Raw genomic sequence first — 12,093 nt, 5'->3', positions numbered from 1 at the left:
TCCTGGTGATGAACATATAGTGTCTAATGAGGGATCTAATGCAAGCATTTTGTAAGCTCATTGAAGGATTTAGTGTCTAATGATGATCTACTATGTTGAGAGAGACAGAGATTTGCAAGCATTGATGACAAGCAAATTATAGTGCATTTTCATAGCTTGAGGAAACATCGAGGCCATCTACCAGAAAGTCCCTGTATCACGACAACATAGCATAAATACTTTTCTAATCTGTTATTTGAAACTATTGGCATACTTGTGAAGGATAGATATATTGATATGCAGTTTGCGCACTGGTTATACGTGCAATTACACTTCGATATTTTCAGCCAGAGAACGAATAATTTAAGCAGGTACAGACCATGTTTGTAGTCCTTGTACACCATGTTGCATTTTGTGTTTTTTGGTGCTTGCATCATTTAGTGTTTATAATCTGAACTACTTTGGATCATTAGCTGGTTTTCAAAGTGCATGTAGCTTCACATTTCTCAAGTTATGTTGATTTCCGGAGTGCAAGTGCGTTTGTATTTTTTAAGTTAAATGTTCGCCCCTAGTAACTTGAATTCGTGGATCAGCCACTGCACACAAATCATACACGAATGCCAGTATGACTTCAATTCAAGCTTTTGGTGTTGATCATGTCCCTTTCCCTCTTCTCAAATGCTTTCTCGTGTTGGAGGTTCTTATCCAACCATCTCTGGATCATTAACATTGTGATTCAATTGTTCCGGAGTGTTGAAGATATCTCAGAAGATTCAAGTTTCCATTCTCAATTTGTTCAAGATATCTCGAGGTTGTTATCTCTTTCGAGCCATTTAATTCAACCGGTGCAATCTCTCTTTTGAACAATCATTTCAATGGTGTTTCTCTTGAGTGGGCCCTATCCCACAGGTCTTTTCCCAGGATCTTACCTGACTCTTCTAATTTTTTCCCAGAGCTTTTCAAATACATTTCAAAGTTTGACGTAAGAATGAATTGTCATCAGTCAAATGCCTTCTCCAAGATCTTTCAAATTCTTTTCATTGTTGATTCAACCTTTTATTCTTCATTCCGGAGTGCCTCAATAATTCATGGTGGCATATCTCATCGTCATTCTCAGATTTTGAAGACCGAGGAAGAGTTTCTCCTCCAAATTTTACCCGTTCTTCCAAAGATGTGTACTTCTAGCTTGATGTCATCCTCTCATAATTGTTTTTGATTGTGAGAATTCTTTTCACCCATCCGGAGCAATTCAGGAGTATTATCAGTTTGATCATCCGGAGCCCATCATCTCAGATTTATTCATTTCAGCCTTCAGATCTCATTCTCGAAATCTTACCGGTGCATCGCTCAAATATCCTCTAATCAGCTCGTGATCTATTTGTTCTCTTGTATCTAAATTCCCTCAAGTATCAACGTCGTTTTCTAATTCTTCCCGGTGTTTCTTTATCTTTTCTTCGTTCATTTTCAATTCTGATGGCGGTTCATTCAAGATTTCTTTTCTTTCGTTATCATATCAATTTATTCATTGTTTCCAAATCCTACCGGTGGTTCGTTGAAGACCTTCTCAAGTTTGCGCTATATCTATCTTAATCGTTTCTACGAGAATAAGTAGTATGCCAAATCCATGGTGTGTCATCTATTAAATTGATGAAGGATAAGCATAATGTAATTCTTATTCTTGTTTCATCCAAGTGATCTAATTCCTGCCTTCTGGAGTGGTTCATCATATCACATTCTCGGTTCGAGATGCTTTATCTTTTCTTTTCCCGGAGTTCCAAGCTCTCTCAATTTTCTCGTCATGAAGATCCATCTAATCATTGCAAGTCTTCACCTTGTGTTTTCAACTTCTCTTTCCTTTCATTTGATCACTCTTTAATTACCGGAGTTCTTCATGGAGGCTCTACATGGTGGTTCGTCAAGGATTCTTTTCATTCTTCAATTGTTCTTCAAGATATCTCTCGAAGCTATGATCTGCCAAGCTATACTTCAAGTTTTTCTTCATCTTGCAATCCGGAGTGCAATTGTTCTCCCTTATCTTTTGAGGTGGTAATATATCATTCTTTATTCACAAGAATGAGTTATTTAAACCCATCACTTTCTTCCATGGAGTTATCTTGGTATAAATTTCACCTAAAGCCTTCCATTGGGAATGTTGCTCTTTGTGGTGATTATCTATGATCCAAGTCTTATCCTTATCACCTCGGTGGAAGAAGATTTCTATCTTTTTCTAGATCACAATCATATCTTTTCCGTGAGTGGCAAGTTGTTACCTCATAATTTTGAGATGTCTTCTATAAGTCCATATCAAGCTTATCCTTTTTCGTTGTTGGTTTTCCAACAACTCTGTTTTAACTTGCTTGGAAGGGTGATCTTCAAGCTCACTTGGGGCATAAGTTGACCTTTTCTTCTCCATACTTTAATTTCAATGATCTATATTCTTTCTTTTTACGGAGGCTTCGTGATGTTGCTCTCCTCACTCATCATCTCGAATTGTGAGGACTGTGTTCTCTTTGTGCTTATCAATTTATCTGGAGTGTTGTGTCCTCTGCTCTAGTCCTTCCCATCCTATCAAATCTTGCATCTCTTTTCAACTGGAGTGTTGCCCGAATTGGTTCTCCCTTGTTCCTCTTTTCTAACGGAGAGTTATCAACTTTTTTCATCTTTGTTGCATTCTTTCTTTCAATTTGTTCAACCTTTCAAGGTTCTTTGGTTTCACTCATTTGTCAAAGAAGCAACTTATTTTTACCTCTTCTCTTTCTCTTCCATTTTCTCTCCGGTGCCATCCTAGATCTCGGGACGAGATCCTCTCGTAGTGGTGGAGTGTTGTAACGCCCCGAGACCGTTGCGCCAGGTGTCTTCTAGTTATTCGCTGTTGTTGCCTTGTCGTTTGTTTGCGTGACATGCATTTCATATCATGTCATCATGTGCGTCTCATTTGCATACGTGTTCGTCTCATGCATCCGAGCATTTTCCCCGTTGTCCGTTTTGCAATCCGGCGCTCCTATGTCCTCTGGCGCCCCCTTTTGCCTCTTTTCGTGTGTGGGTGTTAAACATTCTCGGATTGGACCCATATTTGCCAAGCGGCCTTGGTACACCACCGGTAGACCGCCTGTCAAGTTTCGTACCATTTGGAGCCCGTTTGATACTCCAACGGTTAACCGAGGAACCGTAAAGGCCTCGTGTGTGTTGCAGCCCAACACCCCTCCAAAGTGGCCCAAAACCCATCCAAACCCCCTCCATCCTCTCGGTCGTTCGATCACAATCGCGTGGCCGAAAACCGCACCTCATTTGGACTCTCCTATCTCCCTCTACCTATAAATATGTGTCTCCCTCCGAAAATTCGCAGTCTAACCCTAGTCCTCTTCCTCCTCGCGCCGCCGGACATGTCCATCCCATCGCCGGACATGTCCACCGCCGCCGCCACATCACCCAAACCAATTAGGCCATGCCACCTCACCCCAGCGGCCGCTCCCGACCAACCGGAGCGCGCCACATCACCCGACCCCGCCGCTGGTCAGCGCGCCTCCCATCGCGGGCCCGCGGAACCCAGATCCGGCCCGCCCGGGCCCGGATCCCCGCCGCCCGAGCCCACAGGCACCCGGCCTTGCCGCCGCCCGCCGGCTCTCCGCTGCCAACCGCGCTTCGTCGCCGCCCTGCGCCCGCATGCCTCCGCCGCCTCGCCTCGCCGGTCGGCCACGCCGCCCTGCTCGCTCGCCGCCGGCCACAGCCGCCGACTAGCATCACCGCCGCCATGCGCTGCCTCGACTTCCGCGCTGCACCACCGGAGCCGTCCCCTCGCCGCTGCTCGCGTGCTCGCTGGAGCCGCGCCCGCGCCGCCATGTCCGGCCGGCCTCCGGCCACCTCTGCCACCGCCGTGATGGCCCCGTCCCAGATCCATCCCGAGTGGATGATATCCACCGGGCCACCCATCCAAACGGCATCCCCGGATCCCTCCGTCTCGTTTCTGCGAGGTGATATTTTGGCCAAGTCCCCAGATCTGTGATATTTTCAAGCCCTGTTCATCGCATCATAAATTCTCATCCGTAGCTCCGTTTTGCGTGTGTAATATATCGAAATGTTCATCATGATGTCTTCTTCATTTTGTTCCATTGTGCCATGCTTGTTTGTGTCCATCTTGATTCCCCTAATGACTGTTGCAAGAGTGCTATAAAATGTTAGTTCCTCATTCTTATCAGATTATGAGCATTTGTCATTTTTGCCATGATTAATGTGTGCTGCATATGAGCTTGAGCCCTACATGTGTTTTGGGCTATGCCATGCCATCTTTACAGGGGTGTATGCCATGTATTTTTGTGATCAATGTGATGACTAGAACAAGCATGCAAAGTAGCTCTCGTGATGTTGCTGTTTTCAGGAACTTAGAATATCACTAAGTTTTTGTCTGCTGTTATTTTTACTAGATGACCAGTTGCGCCAAATGGCGCAAAGTCCCTTTTAAAACCATGTTTGTGTTCAAAATATTTGCATTTTTTCAATAACCGTATATTTGAGTACATTTGGTAAGAACTTATACCCCTATACATAAAGGAAATTAAATGCAAATATTTTCTGAAGGTAATAATGCCACAAATTAGATCATCGGTAGGTAAAAATAGTTGAGTCTGCAATTAGGAACTCCAAGTAGCTGTAAACTTGCATTAAAAAAGAGAAAACACAAGTGACACAATAAAATGTACTTAATACATGAACTCGTGAACATTTGTACAGGAGAAGTTAATAGAAATAGTGGTCAATTACATCATATAATTTGGTTCTATACTCTTGTTTATATATCCTGAGTGCTACCTCTTTGTGATCAACTCTTTGTCCTCCGAATCGAATGACACGGCTACTGCCCCTTGTAGAAAAAGAAAGGACTCTATAATACCCATAAACATAAACTTATAATTGCAAAAAAAACCAGCCACAAGCACCATATATAAGGATATATTACAAAATACAATGCAGTTCATAGGCTCATTCTTCAATTTACATTGTGGACATCAAATCAAAATTATGAGGTATTGTTGTGAATTGCAAAACTTCTAAACCAGGTGCTAGCCTCAGAACATCCTTCAGTATATACCTACCACAAATTATAGTCAGATTAATAAAATACATATCCCTTTTTAGAAGCAAAAATACACAACCATCTAAAATAGAGAAACTTGGCGGCATGCGGCATAAAGAAGATATTGCTCATGCTCGCTTGAGACAAGGAATATAGCTAAAGAATTTTCCAAACCTTGAGAACGAACTACGATAAACAGCCAAAAAAATCTAATATTCTACATATGCTGGACACATGGATGTTACTACAAAAAGGGAAGGCATCAACAAGCATAAGTATCTCATTTTTAGCTACCAATATTAGCAAATATTCTGTTATGGGAAACTATTTAATGGTAGAAATTCCGAAATACGCAAAGTCATTCGTTTCACATCATCATCTTGCCGGTGACCAAATAAACACTATTGTTTCATGTGTAGTTCAACGCTGTATTTCAGAAAGTCTAACTGTGTCGGAAAAAAATTTGAAACCAACACTGTAAAAAAAAGCGTGCCTAAAACTGTCAAAAATTTGAACCTAGTCCAAGCACTTCCTAAAATACCTTGTTATGTTCTCTATGAGTGCACTTATTAATCTGTCAGTTGGTGTCATAAAGAGCATCGTCGAGACTCTTTTTGCTATGCAGCAGCTAGTGTCATGTAAAAAGGGGTGGAATCATCAGGTGAAGATTTTGCATCCCTGAGTATAACTAATAAGGATATTGCACTACCTCCTGGTTGTCCTACCAGTAAAAAATCATATTAACATATGAACCACATAGTTGCTGGGAAAACAATAGTTTCTAGGTGGGTTTTTAGCACCAACCCTTAGAATATCACAATGTTACTCATGCTGATACATCAACTCTATTCAACAGTGTACCAAATATGTCTTGCTTCAGACAGAGATAATGAATTAACAATTCCATCCTGTGTTTTTCAAACCCGGCAATTCTTAATGTTGCATGACCTTGTGGAGTCAAGTAGATATCACAAAATTCTATGAAAGACTACCAGCCAAAATGGCAAAAGAAAAGAAAGTTCAGCAGAGCAAAGAGAATAGAAAATTCATTATTACTTGGAAGCGACACATGTTCATTAACTGGGGGAGGCATGGTGTCATCTATTTTCAATGGCCTGAAATCAATCCAACAAGCTTCATCTACCAACGAGATAACCCATTAGGCCTTTTAACACTCTGCATCATCATCCCATCTGATCTGTCAGGTTGATAGTCAGCAAACAATACTTCAGCTTTGCACATGATTTAAGGACAATCTAATGGGAGCAATCATAGAAAAGTAAATCAACAGTGAATTGTTGTTTTTGCTTTTTTGGAGACATCTCTTACGATTAAAATACCTATCCAGAAGAATCAATATAAGGCATTGTGAGCAGATAAACATTATTGTTTCATTATCTCCCAACAAGCTAGCTCAAAAGCATTAACCAACTTAGTGTGTGCCTAGCCTTACAGAATATCATAGCACAGACATTCATTGAAGAAGACAAATGATTATAAACTCTGAGCCAGTCACACTACCACAAAAACATGATAAACCTTGAAAAAAAATACCAGCTCGAAGGTATGGAGGCAAAAGCACCAAAGGTATATGGGGAAGAACTCACCAGAGCAAAACCAATGGAACAATTAGTAATCCCACTTACATGCAGCACCAGCGAAACCAATGATAAATTTAGACCGGTGCTTCAGCAAGAAATTACTTCACCACAATGGCAACCAACCACAACTCCTTTAAAGATGACTATAATGAATTTAACAGAGTAGTAGTTTAGTTTCCACAAGTGAAACAATGAACAAGATTATTGTATAAGTTTACTTAATTTGCTCACAGTAAGCTAAGTATTTATGTGCACAAAATAGGGAGGCACATTTTCTTCAGTCCTGATTACTGAATGGCAGGTACTAACTGAAGTAAACCAAGCATGTATGTGCTCTGAATATTCACAATTGCCAGTAAACAAAGTAACTAACTATATTTACCAAAATGTACAATGCCCAAGCTCAGCGAGGGAAACAAACACAAGGAATAGAGGTCGCACACCTGAAACCTGCTGAAGTTTGCGTCGGTCTCCCTCTCAAGGGCCAATCTAGAAACAAAATCAGCAAGCTATGTGCCTCCATGGTAAGTTTTCCATCTAAAATTGAGAAGCACCTACAAAGATGGAATAGACATCAGCCATAAATCACAAGTTCTAGGCAAAGAAAGAGAATTCCTATAAAGCAAGTATCAAAACATTGCTCCCTTCAAGATGCTGTCCCCTCTGCATCATAACATTTTTTCCCGACCTTTGAAGACACTGCATTGAACCCTCTTCAACAAATGGAGCATAGATTCATGAAGAGCTCCAGAAGAGATTAAATGGGTACAAATGACCATTACACATGTCATGAGTTAAATAGGTTTGTTATGATGACAGGAGCAAAAGCAAGTATACTATAAGGAATTAATTACGATATGGGATTACAACTTTGAGAAAACACTATAATAGGGAGAAATAATAAGGTACCCGAGCAAATCGGAAGAGCGGCGATAGAATAATAAGGTACATAGATATTAGAGGCAAATTGTTATCCGAAAATATATACATGGTTCAGTCTTATTTCAGAAATTAAAATTTTGATTTTTATGTGACCCACATTATAGAATAAGTGCTAGCCTTTTGACGAGTCCTATGCAATATCAGGAATCTAGATCCAACCAATGTACTCGACTTGCCCTGCAAATATATACATGGTTCAGAGTTATTTTCAGAAATTAGGATTTCAGCCACATTTGCAACTCCAACACCAAAAAGAACTGACCATTCATTTTTTAGAAGTTTGGACAGAAACAAAGAACAATGCTTACCTGATAGAAACCAAAAGAGTTGAAACATAGACTCTGATTGAGAAGCCAAATTGAGATGCCATTGAGCACTCCAAATCCCATGAAGGTCCTTCCATAGAAAGATTTGTGCTCAAAGGGCTTCATACATAATGCCACATGAAGTCAATAGAATGGAACAAAGAGATGCCAGGCTGTCAACATGGTTGCTGCACAATAAATAATAAGGTTGAGTAAACTTTTAGGGTAAACCAATCTACTTTTCTTTTTCTAATATGTTTAGACTACTACTCTTTCCTTCTAAAAAATATCGTTTGATAACTGGTACAACACGATCTCACTCTAGCTCCTTCTGCTCGACATATTCATTTTAGTATGTCACCTTAGCTGAGTGGTTGTATCATTCGAGTTAAGCTCACGGCTTGTTTATTTTGTTTTAACCATGGTGTGTTACAACCCACAATACCTATACATACTGAAAAACAAAATTTGCAGCTCGCACTAACCAATATAGTTTTTTTCCTGAATTTACACTTGCGATACCACATACCAAAATGGATGTTGTAGTTACGTGGATATCCGCTGGAAGAGAAGAAGTGAAGACTCTGTTCTTCAACTTTGTTGCCTATGCATACATACACATATTCAGTTGACGAAACATGGTTTACTTTATACTTACACACATGATCCTAAATCTGAGAAACCAGAAATGGCCTAGTCAAGCTACAACCTTTGAACACATACCTTATTTTGACAAATGGTGTGCAGTGTGATGGCCACGAACAACAAGACCTGGACCAAAATACCGAAGATGATTCCCATCCAAAGGCCCTGCCCATCTGTATAAGGAAGCAAGTGAAGGCAAGTTCAAAAGTAAGCATGAGAACACATGATAACTGAGCTAATATGTTCACTGACCGTTGTTTTTTAGAAGGGGATGACCCTGGCCTCTGCATAAGTGATGCACACAGCAAGTATTGACTGATGCATACCAAAACATTTTGTGGCTTCACATCCCTGTGACAGACTCCAGGAACAGTAATGAATGTACACGAGCCCCCTGAATAGTCACCACCAATGCAGAATTGACTTAGAATAGTTGCACAATGGAAGACACAAATTTCACATTTATTCATTGACAATTCACAAACCTGATAGGTGTAGAGCTTGATGTAGATAAGTGACATCCCCTGTTTGGCATTACTGTAGTTCTTAAGCCCGCGGTAGAGCGTCTCCGGGACATACTCCATGACAAGGTTCAGAAACAGCTCACTTCACTTGTGGTTGAGAAGAAGCAGTGCTTGAGGGAGACAACATTGGAATGGTTAATCGAACGCATAAGCTGCAGCTCCCGACAGTACCTTCTTAGTGGCCACCGTCTCCCCAGTTTCCAAGCATTTAGCCTACACATGCAACCATTTCGCTAAACATCAGGCTGGTGATGGACAACACAAACAGAGAAACAAATATTGGCTAGAGCAATCACGTGAAAGACGGCACCAAACGAACCAGTGCCCAAAATGTGCTCTGCCATGTAGCTTTTGCGTTCCATCTGGTTTCATCCTTTCTAGGTCCGAATTTTGAGCAGGCAAATAAACTCGTCTCATGGAGCAACAACTGCCAAATCCACCTTCTTTTGGCACTCTGGTTTTCCATCACATGGCTTCTTTATCCAGTGATTTTCAGGAAGGTGGCAATCTCCCAACATACTTCTCATAACAACTAACAGGCAATGCCGTTCCTACCAGTGTGACCACCAGCAGAACCCATTCGGGCTTCCATGGCCTTATCCTCTATTATATATTTATATGAAGACTGGTTAGTGAAATAGGCAAAGTAGTAAAGTAACTGATTTGTGCATCATAAGTACAAATTTCTGATTACTGCGAGTAATCAGTAGTAGTAGCATCTGGGACGAAATTTCAGTTTGGACTCAACAACACATCTCACTAAGGCAATACTGGCCGTAAAACTCAGGCAAAGAGACATAAGGGAAACATAAGAGACGGACATCGCACATGTCACCGGCCTGAGCTCGACCGCATGTTGTCCTCATTTCCTCCAACTCGAGGGCGGCGTGCGGAAGCAGGGGAGGAGTCGCCGCTGGCGAGCAAGAGGGATAGGAAGAGGGAAAATCAGGCGGAGCAAAAGGGTGGAAGGAAGACCAACGAAGGCTACGACGGCGTCCTTCCCTGCCTCGTACCCTCCCCAGATCGGGCCCCGAAACAGCCGCCACCGTCTCCATTGTCTCGTGCCCGAGTGGCACCTCATCGCAGCTCGACGCCGCCACCACCGCTCCTCTCGCGCCGCCGCTGATGTATCCGCCGCTCCCCCGCCTTGAGCCAGTCCGCCGCCATGGAGCCTTAGCGGGAGGAGGAGAAACATGAAGGGGAGGAGGCGGAGGGGGTGACACGGGGCTCGAGAGCGGAGGGATTAATTGGTGGCTGGAAGACGCGAGGGGAGGCCCCAGATCGAGCGGAGCAGCGGCGATGGAGGGAGAGGAGGCCGCCGGAGTTGGGGTTTTGTGGTTGGGGCGTGTGCCCCCGCCCTCTACCGCCCGTCAGCTCTGCAGGCCGCGCCCCGCGCCACCCGCGCAAGCCCGCTGCTGCTTCTGGGCGCCACCCGCGTGCGCTGCTGCTCGCCCCGCCTGACCGCCCCGTGCGCGGCTCGTTTGCGCACCGCACGCGTCGGCCACGCCCTGTCCCGCGCCCTTTAGCGCTACCCCGCGCACGCCCGGCGCTGCTCGCTTCCGCTGCGCCCTTCCGCAGCCGCCGCGGCCCGACCGCGTCTGCTTCCCTTCACCGCCCGCCTACGCCTGCCGCTGCACGCCCAGCGTTGCTTGCTTCTGCTGCGCCCTTCGGCAGCCGCCACGCCTGCCGCCGCCGCGGCCCGACCACGTCTGCCTCCCTTCATCTCCCGCCTACGCCTGCCGCTGCCTCCCGCTTCGCCGCTGCGCGCCCACAGCCGCGGCGACTACAGATGGAGGATGGGGAGGCGTCGTGGGAAGAAAGAGATGAGCGGCGATGGTGACAACGCGCTGGGCCTTCGAGAGGAGGAGGAGAGAAGTGGAGGGGAGGAGGAGGCGGCGCAGCGAGGAGGGGACGCGGAGGATTGTCCCGAGAGCGCTAGGTTTCCGGGAGAGGACTGTCCTGGCTCTTGTCGAGGATCTCGTTTTCGGGAGTAGATTGCTCTGCCTTGTTCACGCAGGCTCTAGGAAACCCTCCTTCTGCTCGATGGATCCATAGGCTCGTGACCACACCCGTCATCCTCTTTTGAAGCAGTCATGAAGGTTAAAAAAAGTGGATGGCTGACCAGACGCCAGCAGCCAAAAAATACACTGTTGCATTTCGAGCAACCCAATCTTGCGGCCGAACGCGTCGCGCGTGCGCAATGCCCCCGGATGGGCGGGTACTCTAGCAAGGTTTATATGTTCAATCTCGTTTTCGGGAGTGGATTGCTCTGCCTTGTTCACACAAGCTCTAGGAAACCCTCCCTCTGCTCGATGGACCCATAGGCTCGCGACCCCACCCGTCATCCTCTTCTGAAGCAGTCATGAAGGTTAAAAAAGTGGATGGCTGACCAGACGCCAGCAGCCAAAAAATACACTGTTGCACTTCGAGCAACCCAATCCTGCGGCCGAACGCGTCGCGCGTGCGCAATGCCCCCGGATGGGCGGGTACTCTAGCAAGGTTTATATGTTCAATGCCATGTATTCATGTTACTACAGAGTGATCCATGCTTCTTTTGAGTATGTACAGTAAGGATGATTTTGAGATATGGTTATGCTATATCCATCCATGTCCCTATTTGCATTTATGGAGTGTCCTAGCATGACTCAATCTTGCTCTACTTTTTGCTATAAAATGTTTCTGGCAGATTGTTTACGTGTTAATCAATTTTGCCAAGGTCGTTGTAGTTGATCCATGCATGCTATGAACTTGTTCTTGCTTTGGTTAGCTTCATGATCATGTCTTCTTTCTGGTAGTATGCTTATCTTGTCATGCAATGCCTAGTGTTGAGTGCATCAAGCTCCCAAACATGCCTTCATAATTCTGTTTATGCCATGTCCAGTTTTCTGCAAAGTCTGAATCTGTTAACGAAACTTGCTATGTTTACATGGGTGCTATCATATCTTCTAATCCTTTTTGGCTTATGGTCAGTAAGGGACTTTTTTTATATGCTTTGAGTAGATTCATGCCATGCCTTGTATTGCTAT

General features: G+C 44.1%; 1 long non-coding RNA gene across 9 annotated transcripts; it reads right to left on the bottom strand.

Moving 5' to 3' along the window:
* Nucleotides 1-4,658: 4,658 nt before the first annotated feature.
* On the bottom strand, nt 4,659-11,071 carry LOC147990500 (uncharacterized). 9 transcript variants are annotated; one of them, XR_015599655.1, is made up of 11 exons: nt 9,889-11,071; nt 9,387-9,670; nt 9,029-9,280; nt 8,796-8,937; nt 8,622-8,716; nt 8,428-8,502; nt 7,902-8,086; nt 7,095-7,770; nt 6,658-6,794; nt 6,107-6,248; nt 4,659-5,065 (listed from the first exon to the last, which is right to left on the bottom strand). It is a non-coding gene; the product is annotated as an uncharacterized LOC147990500 (long non-coding RNA). The 9 variants fall into 9 exon arrangements; XR_015599658.1 differs by having other exon boundaries at nt 9,896-11,071; XR_015599654.1 differs by having other exon boundaries at nt 7,095-7,205; nt 7,691-7,770; nt 9,387-11,070.
* Nucleotides 11,072-12,093: the final 1,022 nt, after the last annotated feature.

The sequence above is a fragment of the Triticum urartu genome, chromosome 1A (genome assembly GCF_056163025.1).
Source record: "Triticum urartu cultivar PI428250 chromosome 1A, HENAU_Tu73, whole genome shotgun sequence".
NCBI classification, from domain to species: Eukaryota; Viridiplantae; Streptophyta; class Magnoliopsida; order Poales; family Poaceae; genus Triticum; species Triticum urartu.
Note: the sequence above shows the minus strand (reverse complement) of the source record. Positions and strands in the feature narration are given on the sequence as shown.